The sequence below is a fragment of the Lissotriton vulgaris genome, unplaced genomic scaffold, assembly GCF_964263255.1.
Source record: "Lissotriton vulgaris unplaced genomic scaffold, aLisVul1.2 SCAFFOLD_1747, whole genome shotgun sequence".
In the NCBI taxonomy this organism is placed as follows: domain Eukaryota; kingdom Metazoa; phylum Chordata; class Amphibia; order Caudata; family Salamandridae; genus Lissotriton; species Lissotriton vulgaris.
Window position 1 is genome coordinate 186,928 of NW_028241884.1, and position 22,178 is coordinate 209,105.

The 22,178-nt window shown below is 50.5% G+C and overlaps 1 protein-coding gene and 1 pseudogene across 1 annotated transcript in view; both read left to right on the forward strand.

The window, feature by feature from the left end:
- Positions 1–22,178, forward strand: part of LOC147669868 (NACHT, LRR and PYD domains-containing protein 3-like) — a 316,105-nt gene that overhangs the window by 94,278 nt on the left and 199,649 nt on the right. The window lies entirely within an intron of this gene.
- LOC147669869 (uncharacterized) lies at positions 13,341–14,546 on the forward strand (annotated as a pseudogene).

Below are 22,178 nucleotides of genomic sequence, written 5' to 3' on the forward strand. Positions count from 1 at the left end.
GGCTCGTGCGAACTGTGTTCTGGCCCGAGCCGAGCCGGTTGCAGCTTGCGGAATCAAGACCCAATGGCTGTTCCATGATAACGCGTACCATATCGGTAACTTCGGTGTCGCGTTATCAAGACATGTCGAGTAAGGTGTCATACGAATCGGGATGCTGCCCTCTCACCAACTCTGGCGACGAGGTTAGCATTCCGCCCTTCTAGAGGGACACGACATGTACGTAATTGTGAACCCCGGTTAAAGTTACCTAAAGCCTCAGCTCCACAAAATGGATGCTGCCACCACAGACACGAGTCTGACCTCCTGCTGCTGGGAGTCCTTCCAGCGAGGAGCGCTTGGACAAAGGGTTTCCTGTCGAGGGCGGTGTTCGCACCGTCCCAGACAGGGTTTGTGTATTCTGGGTAGGTAGGGCTTTTGCGAGAAGGTGACTGCGGAGTGGCACCCCGGTGCTCACTACGCATCTGCCGGTCAGAACCAGTTCCAGGGGCGCCAGCCCTGGCCTGGGGAAAGTCCGGCAGGGGAGAGGGGTGTAACTACCCCCCTTCCTGGTCCCACCCTTAGGGCAGGACCTAGTCATGTACCCACCCCTTTCTTTAGAATAAAGACCGGAGCGGGGACCCTTCCAAATTAGATCATCTTTGAATCAAGAATACTTTCTACGAAAGGACTTCGAGACTCTTCTCAAGATTTCTCCCTTGTGACTAAGGAGTAGTCACCCTGCATCAGTGGGCACCATCTAAGAACTCTGCGGTTTGCTGCAAGTCCTTCCTCAAGGATCCGACGGCCCAGCTCGACGAGAACCGGCTTCCCTGGCACCTCTGACCTCTACCCACGTCATCAGCTCAGCTGTGATCTGTGGGTGCGACGAGACCTCGAGGGACCGGCCATCATCAAAACCTGCACGCTTTCTTAACCAGCACGACCATCGAAGCAATTCTCTGGTGAGTGCTCTGGGGTCCGAGAAGCCCCGACCCTGAGCCGCTCCAGCACCGAAGTGCAGTCTCCCAGCATCTCCACGATCTGCGTGGGGCCCTTCTGCTCGCTGCTCAGCACGTTGTCTGGTCACTAGCCGCTGGCTTGTGCCCTTCCGTGACGACATCCGACAATCAACACTGCTGGTCTGGTTGCTCCAGACTGGCCCTTGCTTCCATCTTTGCGAGAAGCACCCCGGACCCTCCTGGTCCACTCAAGACGCCATCTTAGGCCCACCACGTGGCCCTGAGATCTGCCAAGGCTTGTTGCCCCATCCTGGGCCCAGCGACGCCGACAGCATCATCCTTCGTGGGACAGCTCGCACCTCCACCGTTGTCGCAGACAACGCCTCCTGGTCCGTGAGACTGCAGAGCCTAGCGTCGCCCACTCACCTGGTCGAGGTGACGGCCAACCGGTGCCTTCCTGGTACCCTCTGACTACTGGCTAGTAGTACGAACTTGGTCCCCTCTGCTTTCAGGTATCATCAATCTCCGATCCAGGCTTGGATCTCTACGAACTATTCATCACTGGTCGCCGGCCAGCAACTCCTTTTCTTCCGGCTCCTGGCTCGTCAGCGAAGACCCCGACGCCTGTAAGACTTGTGCAGCCGCAGCCCTCGTGGCTAGGTAACTCGGCATTTCGGTGCCTGCATAGCCTCCTTACTCTAGGGTCCCGAGTCCCTCGCTTCCGACTTGCCTTATCGGGTCCGCCCGAGACCTTAAACTTTCCGTGTCCTAGGACACTTGTTTTAATTGTGCACTTGAAGTATTTTCCTAAGAGATTTGGTTTGTGCTAAGTACCCTGTCCTCATAAAGAGTACAGGGCTGTTGTGATTCTTAATAAATAACTGTTTATTTTCATAACACTTGTGTGGTGTCCTTTCACTTGGTGTTCAAGGGGTATATGTGGTATAACAGCTGGCTTAACACGCCCTCTCGAGTCTTTAGCCTTAGACTGCTCGTATCCACGCTACTAGGATAGCTGGTCTATAGGTTGACTTACAACCAAACACCATAAGGGTCGTTGGAACGATACATAGCGGTCGCTAGAATAGCGAACGTTGCATATCGGGCCAACTTCTCACAAACACTCTGCATATTCCATAACGCCAACGCTTTTACCTGGGCAATGCGGGGAAGTTCAAAGATCAGGCCACTCGCAAATCCGTTGTGAGGCAAGAAACAAAGTCGCACTGCAGCGCGACTCGAATCACAAAACGAAACGCCGATGCAGTCCACATCTAAGGTGACTCATAACCTTCTGAGTCCAGGAACGCGATAGTTAGGGAAAAAAACAACTCTTCTCCCCAAGAACACGCACCAACAGCCACAGTGACAAGCAAGGCGGAAGGGGGAGGAGAGAGCTTAGATAGAATGAAGACAGAGAGGTAGGACTGCGCTACAGGTTTTCTGGGAGTTGTAGTCCCACTTTTCATTCCTTATACTCACAGCCTATCGCCTTGGTGTGACAGTCAGACCCACGCCCACAACACATCTTCAACAAGGCCAGCACCGCCATCGCACCCCATCTCTGAAAGGCCATCAACATTTCCTTCAAGACAGCCACCTTCCCGGAGAGCTGGTAGCACGCCGAGATCAACGCCCTACTCAAAAAACCCAAGGCGGACCCCAAAGATCTCAAGAACGTCCGGCCCATCTCCCTGCTCCCGTTCCCGGTGAAGGTCATCAAGAAGGCCGTCACCAAACAACTGACCCGCTACCTCGAGGAAAACAGCATCCTGGACCCGTCCCAGTCCGGGTTCCGCACTAACTACAGAACCGAAACTGCCCTCATCGCCACCACCGATGACATCAGGACCCTGCTAGACAACAGAGAAACTGAGGCCCTCATCCTCCTGGACCTGTCAGCCACCTTCGACATGGTCTGCCACCGCACACTACGCACAAGCCTCCAAGACCCTGGGGTCCAAGAGAAGGCCCTGGACTGGACCACCTCCTTCCTCTCCGGCAGAACACAGAGCGTCTGCCTCCCCCTCTTCCACTCCCAAGTCACCAAGATCATCTGCGGCGTACCCCAGTGCTCATCCCTCAGCCCAACGCTGTTTAACATCTACATGGTACCGCTCACCCACGTCGCCCAACGGCACGACCTCAACATCATCTCTTACGCTGATGACACCCAGCTGATCCTCTGCCTCACCAAGGACCCCCACACCGCCAAAACCACCCTCAATGAAGGAATGAAGGCCGTCGTCGAATGGATGAGGAACATCTGGCTGAAGCTGAACTCCGACAAGATGGAGGTCTTCATCCTCGGACATACTCCCTCCGTCTGGGATGACTCCTGGTGGCCGACCGCACTGGGAAACGCTCCAACTCCCATCGGCCACGCACGCAACCTAGGGGTCATCATTGACTCCACCTTTCCATGACTAAGCAGGACAACGCCGTCTCTTCCTCCTGCTTCAACACCCTCCACATGCTCCGCAAGATCTACAAGTGGATCCCCACCGAAACGAGAAGAACGGTCACCAAGGCCCTCGTCAGCAGCGGGTTGGACTATGGAAACGCCCTCTAAGCAGGAGCCTCGGCCAAACTCCTGAAACGGCTTCAACACATCCAGAACGCCTCTTCCCGCCTGACCCTCACATCCCTCGCCGTAGCCTCATCACACCCCACCTAAGAGTCCTGCACTGGCTCCCCATTAACAAGAGGATAACCTTCAAGCTCCTCACCCATGCACACAAGGCACTCCACGACAGCGGACCAGCGGACCTCAACAGACGACTCAGCTTCTACACCCCCACCTGCCATCTCCCCTCTGCCGAACTCGCCCCTGCCACAGTCCCCCGCATCTGAAGAGCGACCTCCGGCAGCAGATCGTTCTCCCACCTCTCTGCCAAGACCTGGAACACCCTACCCACCCACCTACGGCGACCCAAGACCTGCTGACCTTCAGGAAACTCCTCAAGACCTGGCTTTTCGAGCAGTAGCAGCATTCCCCACCCTCCAGCGCTGTGAGTCCCTCACGGGTAAGTAGTTCGCTTTAAAAATGCTATGATTGATTGATTGATTAAGGTAGGAGAATTTGGCATGCTGTTGTCAGGAGGTGTCGGGCTGAACCGGATGATAAAGTGGTCCAACCAGCATGAGGGAAGCGCGGGTACGCACTGAATACAAGGTACATTGGAGAGGATAGGATCTAGCAAATGGCCTGCCCCGTGTGTAAGACCAGAGTTCTATAGAATTATATTTAGGTCTGCCATACCCACCCTAGCAGACTTGAACACAACAGACCTACTTGTAATAGAGTTTCTTACACCAGAAAACCCAGCTACGCCGGAAATAACAAGGGCATTGTGGAAAACAGCCGCAATAGCCCAAAGAGTATTAAATCAGCACCTTACCTTTAAAGACTGGGGCATTCAAGTCACCTCCTATCTTCTTCCAGCCTACCCAGAGCTGCTATCAATCTCGAGCCCAAGGTCAGGCCTGACAGAATGTTCAAGGCCCTCAACCTCTATTTTAAGAGGGGCACTGGGCAATGCGCCACGAAGGACTTTTAATCAAGGCGCACAACACGCATCTCCTAGGGCTGAAACATCACGCGGACACAACTCTTGGTATGCTGATCCAATTACAAGAACTATAAACTTGGCCGCAGCAATTCAGTGACATCATAGCATTTCAGACCCCGGCAACAACAGACAACAAGCATTGGCATAGCCAATAGGTCTTGCCTTTGGGACATTATAAGTGTTTAGCCATGCAACAGTTGATGTTGCACCAAGGATATAGTGCTGCATAATTAAATACTTATAAGGTCCCAAAGGCGAGCCCTATTGGCTATGCCAATGTTTGTGTTTGCCCGGCAATGCTGCCAGATGCACTGAGGTGGGTACTGCTGATAATATTGCATATGGCAGTGACTAGTGTAATCTTGCCTTTGGTACTCTCTGTTACAACTCTAATAACATTAGTAGCTCAGGACGATTTTCAGAGAACAGAAGAAGCTCCTATTACAGACAATGTTGAAGACCTCTGAAATAACACCTCAGCTGCAAAGCTGTAACCAGGAGATCTGTGGCACTCTCAACAGCAGGAGTATTCCCCCACTGAACCACTGTTATTTTGAGTTTTTGTGAACAGCATACTCGCAAGCTCTTAGGAGGTAGGCTACTGCTCTCTGAGTCACCCCAGTGCCTTTGGAGAACTGGACACCAGGCCCATTAAGAGGTGACACCCAGATCCCGTGGGTTGAGAGAATTACCTGCAAGTGTCTGACTCCAAGTAATGTTCTAAAATGCACCCCGCACAGGTACAAAATGTAAAAAAAATGCATTTGTAGAGCGAAACGGTGTTTGCCATTATCCCAAAAGGCATTATTCATGCAAGTGCGCACTTTACATAAAATCTAGTCGCATCGCGCCTGCGAAGGATGGGTCCAGCAAAAATTGTCTCTACGTGACTCATTTTAGGCACAAAGTATCCCACAAAAAAATTCGGCCTGTTACCTGTAATTTTTAACATCTTGCAGAGGTTTTGTTAAACCAACAACAGTGTACAAAGGTCACTCTTATGTATTACATGTATTTCTCAAGATGCCATTGGGTATATAAGCCACATAGGCCTTCCCGCTGGTTCAGCTTCCACAGCATGTAACTGATTATACGGTCGAGTGAAGTAATTTTCAAGCATTCCTTGCCCAAGATAACAAACCACTGTACCAACCCATTTCCCCTGATGGCATCATTTAGCTAATTAGTGGATTCAAACTTGAAAAGCCCTACCTGTTTTGTTTGCATAACCTTCCCGAGCACGCAATACACTCTGACTGCAGGAAGCCACATACAATAATGACCTTAGCAGTTAATGGTAGTAGCAAAAGGCAGGCACCCATTGCTTTGTGAACATTACGTCAGCCTAACTGGAGAACAGGTTGAAGCACAACTGGCAATAAAGACCGGGTGAACACTGGGATGACAAAGTTACATTTCCTTGAGCCAATGAGATGCACAGGCACCAAGGAAAAACAAGCGCACGCTCTGAAAGGAGGCAGCAGGGGGAGGTGAGAAAGGAGGCACCTGGTTTCTCCCTTGCGGGAGCGAGCAGTGGCACCATATGTTTGCAAGTTAATTACAAATATATGGTGTCAAAGCTCGCTCCCGCAAGGGAATTGCCAAGCGTGCCTCCGTTGCCATTGAAAGCAATGCAATGCGTGCATGTTTTTAGGGCGAAAAGCGAATCCATTCCGAAAGGTCTTTTTCCTAAGTAGCGCATGCACGCTGCGTAGGCGAGACCTAAAAAGAACCTTCGATACGTCTCTGCTCATGGAACGTTAATGGCGTAGCATCAAAATTCAGGACCTAGAATTCCTGCAATATCTTAACAACTTTGACATTATTATGCTACAGGAAACATGGCTGATAGAATCACTACACATACACTGTTGTTTTTGCTTTGATCGTCCAGCCGTTAGAGACAGTACAATGGGTCATTCCTGAGGGGGGCTAGCAACCTACATCTCAACAATCTCCATATCAACAGCTGTGGAAACTGGCCCGGAAACAGATGAAGCTCTAGAGGTTAAACTTACATTTTCTCAGGCAGGTGTACAAAATGAAGTAACTTTTTTGAACATATACATCCACCAAAAACAGACAGTAAGCGATTAGGTGAAGTTAACTGATCAAATAACTACTTATCTAGGCAGTGCCAACATTCAAAACCTTATATTATCTGGGGACTTGACACAATATCTAATGGGATCATCCAAATAAAATGAAGTTTGCCTCCAATCCTTAAACTACAACATACCAACACAAGGAACCTTTATGCATGAGAGGCCTAATAGGGAAAACAGATTCCTCTTGGAAAAATTAGAACATCTAAATCTTAGGGCCCTTAATGGAAAATCAGCCGGCGATACTCCTCCAGTGGCAAGCTACTACACTGAACTAACAGGCTCGCTTTTAGATTATACGTTTGATAGCCTCTCGCTGTTTTCATACGTAACCGGCTTCAGAACGGGCGACAATAGGGACAGTGATTACCATCCACAAGAGATTATTTTAGTGGCAACCGCTCCGTCTGGCATTCAACCTGCTCCACATTTAGGCTCAAGCTATACGATAAATTACAAGAGGATCAAGTATACGGCAGAAAGCATAGAGTCCTTAACAAACACAGCAAACACTCTTTTACTCGCACAACCGTTCCAAAAAAATCTGAATCCCTCCTGCAGTGTTCAAACAAATACCGGAAGAATGGTCAAAAATACTCCATCCACTATTTCTGGTAGTAAGACTACTGGACATCATTCCAGAATCCTGGAAAGGTTCAACGATTATTCTGATTCATAAAAGTGGCAGTAAGGCCTTGCCAGCCAATTATCGGTTAGTGGCACTGATCGATAATGAGGTCAAATATTTTGCGGGAACACTGCTTGATGAACCTACAACCTGGGCAGAAAACAATGAAATAATCCTGCTAAATCAGACAGGCTTCTGAAAAAACTCTGGCATGATATCCAACATCCTGTCAATCTCGTAGATAATGGACACAACAAAAATGAGGAAAACACAGCTGCATGTCTGTTTTATCGACTTTAACGCCACATTTGATAATTCCCCTGCATTCCTTACCCAGAAACTCGTGATATCCGGAGGGGCCAGAAACTCCCGGTCTGCCAGAGACCTTCTGCTCCAACCAGTTCATTTCCGGAAAAAGAAAATCTACAATCTGGCCTTCTCTGGGGCCGCTCCAAGAATATGGAACTCTCTCCCGCCCACCATCAGAAGACTGTCATCTTTTGCACGCTTCAAAAAGGAGACCACAACTTTCCTTATGGGCAAATTCCTTGCCTAATGACCGCATTACAATCTCCTCTAAGACCTTGACCCACCTGCAATGATGGCTTTATTCTTGACTTTCCCGGATGATACCTCCCGGCCGTCTGGGTTTCCCACCAGTAAGCATGGGCGGAAAATCCGTTTCGCTCGCGGATTTTGCGGATTTTCGGTAAATTCGCAATCCGCGAGATTCGCGAATCTCCCGCAAAATCCGCAAACCCGCGAGCAGCGGATTTTGCTCGCACTGTTCGCGTGAGTTCGCGGCTTCCCAGTACACTTCGCGCCCCGCGAATAAGTGCAAAATTGCAGAAATACGATCTTAGCAAAACTGAAACTACTTACCAGGTTCAAAAGTTCAGGCTCATCATTAGTAGCCATTTCCTGTAGTGCTTCCTGAGGGGCCCCTCCAGAGTTCAGTTGCCAGTTGCAACTATTATGTGACCCTGCTCTGAACCTCAGAATAGTTACACATATGCCACAAAGGTCCTGAATTACAGCTAAGGGAGACAAGCAGGAGCCAGGCTGGAAGTTCAAATCCATTAATCAGCCCCTAATTCATTATTGTCAGTTGGGGCAGGGCAGGTGTTGTAACTAATTTTGCAACAATGAAAGCACTTAGCAAGTGCAAAAGATCACTAATCAGGAAGCACTAAGGAAGCAGGTGCCAGCTAAAAAAATATTCTGTGACACATTAATCAGCCCCAAATTAATTCAGGTCACTTGAGGCAGGGAAGGTGTGCTTGCGTTGTCACAATAATGTACACTGACTGGACAACCAGAGGGTGCTGTGATGAAACAGAGGGTGGCATGGGTGGGCCAGAGGGTGGCATGAGTAGTCAGAGAGTGGCAGTGGTGACAGAGAGTGGCAGTGATGAAGAAGAGTGTCCCAAACAGGCTGGACACGTAGAAACAACAAGTTCGCGAAACTTGCGACCTGACAGGTAAGTTCGCAATTTGCGACATTGTACAAAACGCTCGCGAACTGGCAGAAACCCGCGCAAACACAAAAAAAAAATCTGCAAATTCGCGAGAATTCGCGGATTTTGCGGATTGCGAGTTCGCAAATCCGCAAAATTCGCGAACGCGAGATTCGCAAAATTCGCCCATGCTTACCCACCAGGGAGCTGAGACTACCTACTTTCTTGTATAATAACTCTACCTTTTTTTATCCCAAGTCTATCCGGAACTTGAGACTGCCTGTTTTTCCTACATAATGTACATTACCTTTGTATCCCTTTGATTTCCTCCCCTTCTATGCCCTTTGTATACCACCCCCTCAATCATGTAAAGCGCTCTGATACCCTCACGGGTCTGGTTCACGCTCCATAAAACCTTAAAATAAATAAATAAATGTGGAGAGGTCTAAACTGTGGACTAAGCTAACCAGCTGGGGCATCTCAAACACTCTATTATCAATGTTAATGTTTTTTTATACCAAAACCTGGGCACAGGTGAAATTAGGATCAGGGTCTCATCTCTCAAGAAAAGTAAAAACAATGAAAGGACTTAAACAGGGCTGTGTGTTGGCCCCTATCTTATTTAACTTATTCATGGCAGACTTACCACAAACACTTAATACCTGTAACTCCCACGCGCCCAGACTCGGGGGTACCACTTTGTCCAACTTACTATACGCGGACGACGTAGTCCTGCATAGCCATGACTATTAACAACAAAAAAAGAAAAAGGCACCACTGGCATCTGGGCAGCACACATATTAAACCAACGGAGAATTAAAAGTATCTGGGTGTCTACTTAGATAAAGTAGGATCATTTACCCACCAAGAAGAAGAAATCAAACGGAAAGGGATGATTCTTGCCTTAACCATGAAAAGTTTATCGGCCAAACTACTGGGACCAACGCTGAGCCCTCTTTTAATGGTAGAAAAGGCTAAAATCCTACCTACAATCACCTATGGTAGTGAAGCTTTGCGAGGGAGAGATGCCAATCTTTTGGATAAAACTCTTGTAAAAGCATACAGAACTATGTTTAGCCTCCCGAACTATACATCCCCGGCACAACTTAGACTGGAGTTTGGCCTGTTAAAGCAAACTTGGGCCAGATATGGAGCATACATTAACTGCTGGAATACAATTAGAACATCAACCCCTAACTCATAAAACCACCTTCTGTGGCTAGATCTCCAACAGATGGAGTATTCGCCTGCAATAATGTATCAAACACAGGCTTATCGCCCTTATGGAATACACAGTGCCATCATTCAACTCTGAAGAAATTAGTCTGAAAGTCGCTGAAAAAACAGTCCCTGGGGGAGGACAAAGCAGCTTTTTCAGCTAGAGCGCACGCCTGGATGACTCAGAATTCTTATAAAATCCTAGCCCCACAACAATATTTCAATCTGGGCTGTCCAAAAGCACAGAAATTAAAATTCCTAAAGATACGACTCGAGAGTGATACCATGCACGCAGCATCTTCCACCATGGAAAAGGGTGCAGACTTTTACAGTATGCAGTTTGTGCAAAAATGGCCAGGGCGTCATCATCCATACCGTTTGTTCGTGCACGAAGATGCTTCAGGAAAGGAGGCAACTGCTAAAAAAAAAAACTTTAACCAATGGGGAATTCGAACAAGGAGGCAAGCAGTTTTGGCTTGCTTCAATCCAGCATCACCACTATTGAACTCTAGGGGGCATATTATCAAGCATGGCGTTATGATTATCGCCGCTTTAGCGGCGGAAAACTGCAGCTAAATCGGCGATAACGGGCTTGATAATACGTCGTAGAGAATTCCCATAGAAGCCCAGGTTCACACCAGAACATTGGTTTCTATGGGAATTAAAAAGGGCATATTATCAAGCCCATTATCGCCAATTTAGCAGCAGTTTTCTGCCACTAAAGCCGCAATATTTATAACGCCATTCCTTGATAATATGCTCCTGAATTAGATAGATTTCTTGAAGTGGCCAGGACAAAAATGCCAAATTGTCACAAAAGTTTTTTAGGGGCAAAGGAGCCATTGGATAATCGGGTTAAATTTTTTAGCGGGAGTAACAATCGCTGCATTGACTGGGCCACTTATAGTGGTTGCTCTTGTACGTTTAATTGGTATTTTTATTAACTTGTAAGTAAAATAAGTGTTTTATAGCTTAATTGTGATGAGATTTTATCATTGCAAATTAATCTTTTATATATGGTTTTATTTCTTGCACACATTGCAATGGTTTTAAGTAACTCTGCAAAATAAAATAAACTGAAACTGGTGTTTGAAGACAGCCCTACACCTCCCCGAGGGATAGCATTTTAATGAAAACCCATTGTTTTAATTTTAAGCAGACTATCATTGCTAGAAAAAAGATCTTCCAGGAAGAGGCATGCTCCAAGATAATTTTAGCCTCAAAATCTAATGATAGTAAACTTTTTTGGGACACGGTAAACACCCCTTTTCTAACGAATGAAATTTTCCCTGAGTTGGCTTCTCATGTAGCATGTGAAGTATGGGTGAATCACTATTCTAACATGTTTCACTGTCAGCATGAGGAACATGGTACAGAAACATGTGGGATGACGCCTTCGTATGACTCCCTCCCTCTGAATATATCTAAGGACGAGGTGATGTTAGATTGGGCCTGGTGGGGGACTAGTAGATGCTTTTAAACATTTAAAGGACTTATGCGGCCCTACACTGACTATAGTGTTTAATGCCGCTGCTGTACGTGGGACACCACCCTCCTGGGCCATTTCTATTGTAGTACAATTTTTAAGAACAGCAATAGATCTGATCAAAAAACAATCGCCCTGTCTCATTGCTGGATTCGTCTATAAAGGTAATGACCAGTAATTTATTGAGGAGATTGGAGGATTGGGCCCAGGAGAACCTTGTTTTATTCCCACCACAATTAGAAAAGGACTTGGTCCTACTGAGCAACGCGTTAACTTTGATCTTATAATTGGGAAGTGTTCCCGGGCTAAGCCAGGACGTCTCTATCTCTGTTTTGCAGATCTAAGTAGCGCATTTGACCTAGTGGACCATACCACCCTCTGGTCAGCATTGCTCTCCCTTGGTTCTCTTTTAGAAATGCAGCTTTCTTGCACATCTGTATGCGAGCTTATCTTGTAAAGTCCGTTAGGGACCTTTGGGAGAATGCTCATCTCCCTTTACAATCGACAAGGCTATGTATTGGCTTGTTATTTTCACTCTTCATAAAAGGGGTCAACAACTTTTTGCAGGCTATAAAAGCTGATGCCCCTCGCGCCACCGATTTATGTCACATGACCACGCGCGCCACCACCGCCCCGCACCAGCATAGCCACCGCAGCCCACTGCTAACTAGGAGTGGGGGGACACTGCTGTCTGGTGGTTCTGCATATTGTTGGGTGAGCAGCAGTGCACCAGGCCTGGCTGCCTAATCTAAAATCATTTATTTACTGACTGAGGCACTGAGCCGACCGCCCGCTACGAGTAACGGACGGTAAGATTGAAGGAAGTTAATAAAACAGTGTGAGTTGTTAAGTAAACTACTGTACTGTGAGTGAGCTAAGTTAAGCGTCCGGCTAAAGCTAAGCCAACTGAAGTACTTACTACTTGTCATGCCATTCCAATACCAGACAGTACTCATACCGTGCGTGCAAAAACCAACGCACGCTGTATTTTTATTTGTTAGTGTGTGACTTGACTTACTTGAGTGAGAGTCCGGTTATAAGATCACCGGCGTGCGGGGGTGGGGAAGGCAGCTCCAATAATACAGATTTTAGGATTATGCAAAATGCTTTAATAATTCTATTTCAGGACAGGAGGCTCCGATTATGCTATACTCAATTTCTTTACTGAAACACAGAAGCCAATCAGAATACAGTAAAGAAAACGAAAACAACATTACCCATAAACCCTGGGTAACCATAGAGTACACAAACAGTATATAAAGAGTCATAGAGGTAACCACTTCCTCTTTCTTTGCTGCTCCGCAGCCAGTTAAGTGCTTTATTCTTTTACTTACGTTTACTGGTGATATTGTTATGTGTCTAGCGCTTTGTTCGCGACCTCTGCCACGCTGTGTTGCGCGTTCGCGTCTTTGCCCCTTTCTGCTTCATTAACTCCGCGGCTTTGTTGCGTGGCTGGGAGCGTGTGTTCCGCCTCCCTTGTGGTCCGGGCGCTTTGTGCCCGGAACCTTTGCGTTGTGGAGTGGGAGTCCGGGGTTGTGAAGCGCTCGCGCTGCCTGCGCGAGCTCTTTCCTTCCGTTTGTGGCAGTCGGGGTCCACGCATGCGCGGCAAGGTTTTCCGGCGCTCTGTGTGACTGAGAGTTACCGGAGCTTCTGAGAAGGACGTCCATTGCGGCGTTAACGCCCACAGCCTCAAACTTAACCCCTCATAGACGCCGGTTGCTGAGAAAGGCTTCAGGCAGGATAATACTGCATAGGCTCTGCCTAGAGTGCTTTTTGTGAGACGGCAAGCCCTCCCTCCACCTTCTAATTGTTTTTTCATGCGATTTTTCTGCATTTAAAGGCTTGCTGTGGGGTTTTTGTCACTCCCCCTGAATTTTGCCTTTGGCAAACTCCTCTACAGTCATCTTGCGGGCAGAATTTACACCTTTTGTGTATCATGACTGAGTATTATTATGAAGATGACGATGATTATTGTGATGACGCCTCTGAGTCTCTTGAACAGGATCTGGTGGAGGCCCTTGATAGGGGTGTCCAACACTCCATGAATAAGGCACTGGTTCATGCTTTCACTCCTCTAAAGTGGCATTTAACGACCTATGCGCAACAACAAGGTTGGGTTCCTGCCATGCGCAAGTCTTCCTCTTCCCCTGGGAATCCCCATGCTTCAGACTTTCAGCGCCTAGCAAAGTCTCTCGCTGCTGCAAAATCCAAATCTGCGGCTGTCGAAGCTGATTCTGACGACCAGCATTCTTCATCTTCCTCTGATCCTATTCCACCGCCTCCAAAAAAGAGGAAATGCAAAGAACATTTTGTTGATGCCCCCACTCTTCCGCCAGTCCTCACCTTTGATCCTACTGAGATTGTCCACCCAAATTCTACAGCTTGGCTTCCATCCCCGGCGGTGGCAGAGTACGTGCAGAAGCACATTAGACAGCCTTTCGAGAAGGAGGGCCGTGCACGGCTCCGTTCGGAGTGTCCTAGGCCGGATCTGTCTGATGGTTTGGCGGACACGCCAGAGGTGGATCCCACCATGATAACTTACCTGCGTAAATTTGCTAAGGACCCTAAGAAGGGTCTGGACCGTTCCTGGCGTTCCTGTCAGGACAAGGTCTTGGATATGCTGGGCCCTCTGACAAAAATATTAGATCTAGGTTTCAGGGCCAAAGAATCATCGACAATGGTGGATCCAGACGAGCTGATAGAGTGGGCTCAAAGGGCGATTTGCCAGCTCGGAAACGCCAATTGTGCGCTCTCCAGTGAGAGGCGTCGTTCAATTCTCCTCAAACTCGACCCAAAATTAGCGGAGCTCTCAACTTCAGAGTTGGGTCCGGCGGCTCAGGGCTTGCTTTTTGGTCAGCCTTTTTTGAAGGAGCTGACCCAGTTTGTGAATACTTTCAGTGGCCTAGACAAGGCCCAGGCTATGCTCCGACGAGCTATGCGTCCGGTTTTCAACAAGGCTGGACGAAACAGGGGACGCTCGTTCGGCCTTGGTCAGCAATAGCCCGCTCAAAGAGGCTATCAGTCCCATAGGGGAGGCAATCAGGTTTCCGGCTACTCCCAAAGATCGAATTTCTACCCTTCAAGAAAAGGCCGTGGACAATATAAAAAAGGCAGTTCCGGTGGCAACTCCGGAGGATATTAAGATATTGCCACTTCAGGTGAGCCTAATTCCTGCATGCAGTGTTGTTCTGGGGGGCAGGATACGTTTTTTCCTCGCCAATTGGCGCTCGATCTCCAGCGATGCATGGGTGCTGGAGACGGTTCAGGGGTTCAAAATAGAGTTTTATCAACCCCAGTGTCAATCTCATCTACCCTCGCCTCTTTGTTTTTCCCAAAAAGATCAGGTGTTCATCACCGAGTACTCCAGTCGCTTCTCTTAAAAGGGGCAATTGTTCCGACCGTGTGTCATCCACAGGGGTTCGTCAGCACGGTCTTCCTGGTGGAGAAAAAGGGAGGGGGTTCGAGTTTAGTGCTCAATCTGAAGGAGTTCAACGGGGGAGTGGTCTACAGACACTTCAAGATGGAGGGAATCCATCTGTTGTGTGATCTTCTGCGCGAGAAGGATTGGATGGTTCGGCTGGACCTCAAGGATGCATACTTGTCCATTCCAATCTTCCGCCCCCATCGCCGCTTCCTCCAGTTCCACTGGCAGGGGACTTGGTACGAGTACCAAGTTCTCCCGTTCGGCCTCTTGTCGGCACCGTGGTGCTTCACGAAATTGTTGAGGCCGGTCGTGGAAAATCTTCGCAGTCGGGGAGTTCGGTTGATCATTTATTTGTACGACATCCTCCTTCTGGCGGATTGTCCTCTCAAACTAATGTCTCACCTGGAATGGACCATCGAGCTCTTACAGTCTCTCGGCTTTCTGGTGAATGTTCAGAAGTCTGTGTTGCGTCCGACTCAGGTGATAGATTTCCTGGGTTTCAGGGTCAACTCTCTTACATGTCAACTTCTTTTGCCCAATCAAAAGATTCGGTATATCAAGAGAGAACTGACTTCCGTTATTGCGAAACCGACTGTGTCATTGAGATCATTAGCACAAGTTGTCGGTCTCTTGGCCTCTTCTCTTCAGGCGATCTTTCCGGCCCCGCTACATTACAGGGCTTTGCAGCGCCTCAAGATTCGCCATCTACAAAAAGGGCTCAGATATTCGGATCAAATTCCACTCTCGGAGGATGCGAGGTTGGAGAAGCAATGGTGGTTTGACCACATGGAGGCTTGGAATGGTCGAGCCCTATTCGGGTCCACGCCAGAGGTGGTGATCGAATCAGATTCCAGTCGTTGGGGCGGGGGGGCCAGGTGCGGTCAAGTCTCGACGGGGTATCGTTGGTCTCCCCAAGAACTCTCCCTTCATATCAACTGTCTGGAGCTCCCGGCGGGCTCCTTTGCGATTCGTTGCCTCTCTCCCCTTCGGTTGAACTGCTGTATACTCCTCCGCATGGACAACGTATCAGCAGTCCGTTACATCAACAAACTAGGGGGTACTCGATCCCGGTTACTTTGCGGAGATTGCCAAGGAGTTTTGGCACTTTTGTCTGCAACAAAAGATCACGGTTATTGCAGAGTATCTCCCCGGTTGCAACAATCTCATTGCGGATTGGAACTCGAGGCATCTGAGGGACTTCAGCGATTGGAGGCTTCACCCTCGTGTGTTCCATTATCTTCTCCGGTCCTGGGGACGTTGTCAGATAGATCTTTTTGCATCCCGCCTCAACACTCAGCTCCCGCTGTTCTACAGTTGGAGGCCGGATCAAGAGGCTCTCGCCACGGATGCTTTTCTCCAACCGTGGCCGACAACGTTGTGTTATGCCTTTCCCCCATTCACGATGATTCCCAGGGTCCTGGCTTACACAAAGCGCTACCAAGCGGAGTTGATTCTGATTGCTCCTCTGTGGAGAGCTCAGGCATGGTTCCCGGTTCTCATGGAGATGGCCTGTGCAGTGCCGTTCCTTCTTCCCCTGAAGTGGAATCTCCTGCTCGATCCTCTTCAGAATCCACATCCCCTGATTCAGTCAGGCTCTCTCCTTCTTCTGGCGTGGCAGATTTCGGGGAACGCTGGCCGGTCCCAGGCCTTTCTGCGGACGCTTCCAGATTCATCAGTGACGCCTGGTCTCCTGGTACCCACAAGCGCTACAGAGGCTCGTGGAAACGTTGGAGTGACTGGTGTGTTCAACGGCAAGTTGATCCCACATCGGCTGATATTTCTGTGATGGTCAATTTTTTGGCCTCATTGGCTTCGTCTGGTTTGGGGTATCAAACAGTGAACAATTTCCACTCAGCTATCTCTGCGGGTCACCTCGGTGTGGACGGTAAACCAGCAGGTGAGCATCCTTTAGTGGCTAAGTTACTCAAGGGTATCCGTCTTGCGAACCCTCCTCGTCCTAAGTACGTTTCACTATGGGACGTGTCTACTGTTCTACGCTTTCTGGAGGCTTGGCCTGTCAATTCTTTGCTGTCCCGCAAACAACTATCTGCCAAGCTCAAGCTGATGATGTTGTTGTGCCTAGTTTCCTGCAAACGGGTATCTGATGTGCGTGCTTTGGATCTTGCTGGGCGCAGTTTTACTCCTGAGGGCATCACATTCCGTCTCTTTAGACATACCAAGACCAATACCGCGTTTATTTCTTATCCGTCTTTCCCTGCACATCCTAACCTTTGTGTCGTTCAGTGTCTCAAGGATTACGAAGTAAGTACTTCTTCTTTTCATTCTGATATGCAAGGCCAATTGTTAATTGCATTGCAGAAGCCCTTTCGCCCCGTTGCCCCAGCTACGTTGGCTAGGTGGGTACGATGGCTCATGGCGGAAGCTGGCATTGATGTGTCTGGGTTTGGGGCTCATTCTGCCAGAGGAGCTATGGCCTCTAAAGCCTTCTCATTGGGAGTTACTTTGTTCGATATTATGAAGGCCGCTGATTGGTCCTCTGCTTCTGTTTTCAAAACGTTTTACTTTAAGCCTATTGATCATATTGCTTCTGTGGTGGTGGATCAGCTTTGAACAAGCATAATCGGAGCCTCCTGTCCTGACAGAATTCAAAATTTGCAAAAATACGTGACAAGAATTTTCAATTCTATTAAGGACAAGGAGGCGAGGATTATACCAACCATTGTATATGAGTTATTGTATATAAGATATTGTTATTGTACAAGATGTTCATGGATTTCTTCCTGTTGAACTGTTGTAATTGCTTTATTTTTTCTACCCACCCTTTTGTATGCTCATGTTTACACGGAATGTGTATTATGGCTCTGTGTCTCTTTTCAGGATCTGATCCCAAGTGACGATCCTCCGGCTCCGTCCTTATATGAGGTGTGGTACGAGTTTCTCCTCCTCGTTGGTCTGCCGTTGTTTCTGTGGCTATGGGAGGTTCCTTCGTCTCTGCATCCGGATGTTGACTTCTCCGGGGGACGTCCTTAATGGATTGCTGGAGTTACCGTTGTTCTTCCTGATTGATTTTGGACAAAGAAAGAGGAAGTGGTTACCTCTATGACTCTTTATATACTGTTTGTGTACTCTATGGTTACCCAGGGTTTATGGGTAATGTAGTTTTCGTTTTCTTTAGTGTATTCTGATTGACTGCTGTATTTCAGTAAAGAAATTGAGTATAGCATAATCCTCGCCTCTTTGTCCTTAATAGAATTGAAAATTCTTGTCACGTATGTTTGCAAATTTTGAATTTCAGATTCACTTAAGCCAGGGCAGGCCCACCGCCGCAACGGTATTGTGCTGGCGCCGCAGCCCGCAGTACTGTACTTGCCTGCACTAGGGGAGGGGAGGAGGGGAGGGGGGGAAGAGGAGGGGGGGGGAAGAATGCCTCACTCGTGCTTTCAAGAAAAAGAATGTTAATTTCCCAATGCAGTCTGGCATGAAATACCCCCTGAAGCCACAGCTTAATGTTAAAGACAGTAAGGCCAGCACGGCAGGTGGTGGTGGTAGCGTGGTGCCGTGAGCAGCAGGGTCACCTCATCACATCTCTGCTGCAGAACCATTCCTGGGCACACCATATTAAATCATTGCAACTTTGCAAGGAAGTATTGACAAAGGGTGAGGCTGCTGCGCACAGTGTGCAGGCTGCGGGGTTAAGAAGATAAAACTGACTACTTGGCCCTGCTGCCCTGGCCTACGAGTCTCCGCCCAGCCACTCGCTGACTACTTGTTGAAACTTGGCGGCTGGTGCGCAGCCGATCCCTATGCTGGTAATTGTTTCAATTTTTTTCGGGTGTGGTGTGGCCGTCGCAACGGATAGTGTGATGCAATCAGTCAGTGCAGCATGACTTGGCTGCGGCGGCCGCGGCCTTCTTCCGGATCCGGCATTGGAACCAGGGTCCCAGTTTGAGCAATAGGCGGGTTTGGTGTGAATTGAGTTCTCTGCAGCTTCACCGTTCACACAGTTTGGCTTTGAGTTTAACTTTACCCAGTTTTCCAAATTGGGGGACAGCATTACTGCTGCTGCATGGGGGGCGAGTCAAATTATCACGGCCGTCGGCCTGTCAAAATTCCCCTAAAAGTGCACATTGGCACGTATGGGGATCGAACCCGCGACTTATGTGTGCAATCAGCACCCCGCGGCGCTCCAACCCACAGAGCTAACCGGCCTCGAGATACAGGATGACACTGTCGGGAAACTTTTCCACCCCCTCCTTGAACAGCCACCCTGAACGGTCACTCAGGAAATGGGCAGCATTCAAACTGTCCTGCCTCGACAATACTCGGTGTTAGAATGCAGCCCCCGGGGAAAGCAGGTCGACAGACCAGTCTTTTCCCCGGGGTGTTCGCGCGAGAGGAAGGCAGGCAGAGGGTTAGGTTAAGGGGTGGGGGTTAGGAGACTACTTAGGGGACAGAAGGGGGAGGACTTCCTCTTCCTGTCCCCAGTGCCTCAGGGAATAGGTTTAGTTTTGTGTGTGGGATTAGCGTAGAGTGTGGGCCCTGGTTGGTTAGCGAAGCGAAGTTGGAGTTCGCGTAGTGGTTGCCACTGGTGCCCCGGTGTGTGACTACACAAGGAACGTAGCATTCGGTTTCCCCGTTGTGGACGGACGTTTGCCACAGCAGAGTGACGATGAGCAAGCCCGACGCGGAGGCGGTGCGGGTGGCCTTGTTGGTTCTCGCCCGGGCCGGGAGGGACGACCTCCTCCGGCCCGGTGTCTTGGACCAGGCGTGGGTCGGGATGACCCGACCGCCTCAGTCTGCTTCAGCGGGTGTGGCGGCGGTCGTAGCCGCGTGCATCGATGAGCCTACGAAGGGACGCGGAGGTATGTATGGGCGGGGGAGGGGCAAGAAACAGCAGGAGCCTCCCAAGCGTGGAGGGAGACCACGGAGTCTCCCTGCGGGCCTGGAAGGGCGGACTGGTGGCTGAAGGGGAGGGCGCTGGGCCTCTGCACCAGCATGGCGGGGCAGCTGAGCGGGGCCGGGTTACCCCTGCCCCGCCGGTTTCAGGACCGAGTGGCGACGAGATTTTGGTGTCCTATGGGGATAGTGGAGATAGCGAAGCCAGTGGAGGTGAGGACCTGGATGAGTGGGAGGTTTCCGTGGGGGAGTATTTCGCTCTCACTCTGTCTGGAGGGGAGTCCGGGGTGGAGGAGGAGGCCCCGATGATCGAACAGCCAATGGACCTGTCTGGGTGCAAGAAGGGGTTGGTCAAGGTGCACGGGTCCAAGGGCAAAGGCCCCTTGAAGCCCCCACAGCAGGCGAAGACGGGGCAGGCGGCGGGGAGCTCATCGGCACCCCCGCCTGAGCAGGCGGGAACAGGAGACCTGGAGGGATGGAGTGCGTGCTACGTCAGGTGGGAGCACATGACGGAAGAGGAGAGGGCCCGCGACCAGCGGCGCATTATTGAAGAGTCAGAAAGGGACTGGCTGCATTTGTGTGCGGCCAGGGAGGCGAAGGCGGGTGGGGTGCCTAGGGGCAAAGGGGCCCAGGCACCCGCGCGCGGCAGGGGTGCAGTTAGTTCCAGAGGAAGGGGCGCTCCCGGGCCCCTGGGAGAATGGGTCTGGGTAGAGGGGTCAGGGACTGCCTTGACGGCGCAGAGACCTGGTGGCACTGGGGCCCTCCCGGGCGCATACGGCTCGGGGGGCGGTGGGTGCAAGCCAGCAGGGACAGCTGGCAGACGCCAGGGTGGGCCGGCGTGGCGCAAGACGGCCTCCAAATGCCGGGACGAAGCAGCAGGGGGGTCCCCGGCGGCCTGCCCTCCATCAAGGGAGCGTGCACCAGCGATGTTGGAGTGCGAGTTCGTGCCTGGAGTGCAAGGGAAAGGTGCGAAGAGAGTTGTGACTGAGGTGCGAGAGTTTGAATGTCCGGTTCTGGATGAGGAGATGTTGGATTATGGTGACGAAGAGGATGAGTTGGAAGAGGGTGAAGTGCGTGAGCATGAGAGTTGGGGGAAGGGCAGAGCGGCAACCAGTAGGTTTAGTGTTTTGCAGGAGACTCGAGATGGCGCCGGCCAGGCCATTGGGGGGATTGTGAAGCCGGCGGAACGCGACGGACGGAGCGGGACGCCCCGGCAACTTTAACAGGTGAGGGCGCTTGGTGGGATGCTTGGGGGGATGGGGCGAAGGGGGGCAGGAAAAAGGCGTGCAGGTCTGTGGGTGTGGGGGATGGGTCTGTGAGGGAGGCCGGAACACCGGGTGAGGTGGGGCTGGTTCCTCTGGATGGTAAGAAACAGGTGGTGGCGGCAAGCGTGCAGACTGATAAGACTGATGGACAGGGGGGAAGTGAGGACAGTGTCGAGAAGTTGCGGAAGAAATTGCCGTACATGGGTTTGACGATGCCTCTCAGGTCGCATTTGTCTGAGAAGACGAGGGCGAGGATTTGGCGGCATGAGTACGTGGATGTGTTTAAACTCCTGCACAGGGAAATTCAGGCGAAGGAGGGGTCGAAGGAGGAGGAGTGGGAGTTGACCCGGCGGGCGAGGGTCCCGGTGACGACGGAGAATTGGACGTCGGCCTTTTTGATTTATACAAGCATCTATTGCGAGAAGCATGCGGATCGGGCGATTGCGTCGTTCAAGTACATGGATGTGATCCGGAAAGCGCAGTTGCATTTTGGAGGTTTTGCTTGGTTGAGTTATGACGAGGAGTTTCGGGCGCGGATCAGTGTTAACCCGGACAAGCCCTGGGGGGATGTGGACCAGGAGCTCTGGGTTCAGTGGATGTCTTTGACGCAGGCGGCGGCGTCGACGCATACGGCGAGTGGTCTTCCGGTGACCTATCGGTCTATTTTAGCCGCGTCCCGCCCAGTCTGGGGCGGGTGGCCATGGAGGTGCCGGAGGGCAGGGGACACAGGCGGTGTGGTCCGGAACAACGGGACAGCAGTACAAGCCGGCTCCCTCAGGGGCGTGTTGGGGTTTCAACAAAGGTTTCTGCAATCGACCGGCCTGTAAGTTTAAACATGAGTGCTCAAAGTGTGGGGGACGTCATGCGGTCTTGCAGTGTCTCACCTTTGCCACGCCCTCAGAACAGTGGAAGTTTGCCCGAGGCAGAGGACAGGCTGGGCCGAAGGGCCCGTACTCCGGTTAAGGTGGAGGCCATGGGTCCATGGCTCTCCCGGTACCCTGATAGAGAGGCCGCGTTGAGGTTGTACTGGGGCTTTGTGGAGGGTTTTGGGATCGGCTATCAGGGTCCACGGGCGAGGCGTTGGGCGGAGAACTTGCGGTCGGCAAAGGAACTGCCGGAGGTGGTGGTGCGCAAACTGGAAAAGGAGGTTTCAGAGGGCAGGATCGCGGGTCCTTTTGCTGAATGGCCATTTCCGGATCTTATTGTCTCGCCACGGGGGTGGTGCCCA